This window comes from Papaver somniferum, chromosome 10, assembly GCF_003573695.1.
Source record: "Papaver somniferum cultivar HN1 chromosome 10, ASM357369v1, whole genome shotgun sequence".
NCBI classification, from domain to species: domain Eukaryota; kingdom Viridiplantae; phylum Streptophyta; class Magnoliopsida; order Ranunculales; family Papaveraceae; genus Papaver; species Papaver somniferum.
The window spans coordinates 15048381-15050505 of record NC_039367.1 but is presented as its reverse complement, the minus strand read 5'-3'; positions in this window follow the sequence as shown (position 1 = coordinate 15050505).

The window sequence follows — 2125 nt, the reverse complement described above, 5'->3', positions numbered from 1 at the left end:
GAACTAGTCCATGAATGGTTTAGAGCATCTACTCTAGCTAATCTAGAGAGTATATCTGCTACTTTATTCCTCTCTTTAGGAATGTAGTAACATTTCCAAGAGTTGTACTTTTTAAAGAAAAATTAAATGTCCTTAATCAGATTAACTAGACGCCGGTCGATAAGAGAATTTTACTCGATTAGTTAGATTATATTTAAAAAACTAATTTTAGGGTTTTATATAAATCAAATTCTGAATGTCCATTAAATATTTGGTTAAAATCAGAACAAAATCCATTTATGTTCCAGTGTTATTTAATCCAGCGTATTAAGTATAAAAATCAATAGTTTTGAAGTGGTATTTCTTTTTGGAAGAAAAATAGGTTCATTTAAAGTGGTTCCCAATTAAAACTTCTCAAACAAATCCAAATAGTAGCATTTTTAAGATCTCGCCTGATAGTTCGATTCACACATTCATTCAAAGTTCAATATCTATAACTTTGACTATTAATTTTTGTAGTAAACAAGAGCTAAAGTAGTATCTAATAGTTACACAGATGGATGATGATTACAAAACACCATTTCTATTACCAATAAATCTCATTACAGGGATAAGAGAGTTTAAGGCGTATTTATATTTAACATAATAAATAGTAAACAAAATTAACAACACATATATGAATACAATGTGTAAAGATATAAAAAAATAAAAAATTCACGTGGCAGGCATATGAGTGAATTGGATTATCCCGTACCTTCTTTGGTTATCCTGCATTATAGTATCATGTAACATTTCTTCAATAAAATATGTTATTATCTCTTTCTCAAGCCCATGGATGGAGAAATAACATTGAACTTGGATCTCAACATAGAAAATCTTGGACCATGCAATCCCTTGGTAAAGATGTCTGCAATCTGATTAATACTATGAACATAAAACACATCAAGATCCTTGGACCGAACTAGCTCTCTAATATAGTGGTAATCCAACTGTACATGCTTCATTCTTGAGTGCATAACTTGATTGGAGGCAAAAGCAATGAAACCAATGTTATCACAGCCTAGTTTAGGCATGCCAAGAAGATGAAGATGAAGATGCAAGTCATTCAGAATGTAGAAAATCCATACAATTTCTGTTGCATTGTGAGCTAAAGTCTTGTATTTATCTTCAGTGCTAGACCTAACAACAATTGTCTTCTTTTTAGAAGACCATGACACAACATAAGAACCCATAAAATACAATAACCCCATGTTGATCTCCTATCATTAATGTAGCCTTCCCAATCTGCATCAGAGAATCCCAAAAGAAAAGAAAATCCTTTTCTGAAATGAAGCCCAAAGTCCAAAGTACCTATATCTCAAGATTATCTTTGCAACATGTAGATGATTAGATGTTGGATGTTGCATGTTGCATGTGTTGACATACCAAATTTACAGCATAAGAGATCTCAAGTTTTGTCCATGTAAGATATTATAGAGCACCAACTAATGACATGTAATCTATTGGATTTTTAAGTAGAACTCCATCAGTTTTGCTAAGTTTATCTTAAACTGCAATTGAAGTCTAACAAGAAGGGTTAGCTCGCTCTATATGAAAATTTTGAAACAAATCTACTGCATATTTTTTTTGTGATAGAAATAATGAATTAAAATTTCTTTTGGTTTCAAGGCCTATAAGAATTAAAGATCACCAAAATCCTTTATTGGAAACGACGGTTGTAGTTATTTAATGATGTATTAAAGAAAACTTTAAGAACATCCAGTAAGTAATATGTCATCAATATAGATAAGAGCCACTGTAATCTGATTTCCTTCTTTGTGAACATATAGAGATGTTCATCAACATAATTCACAAAATGAAGAGATTGCAGTGCAGCGCCCAATTTTTCATACCAACTCTTGGGACCTGTTTGAGACCATAAATAGCCTTATGAAGAAGACAAACATGATTTGGTTTTGAGGGATCAATAAAACCAGGAAACTGTAATATAAAAACTTCCTCCTTCAAATATATATGCAGAAATGTATTACATACATTCATCTGATGTATTTTCCAGTCAAATTGAACTTACGTGGACAAGATAATTTTGATGGTTGTTGGTTTAGCTACAGGACTAAAGATCTCTTCAAAATCTAGACCAGGTTGT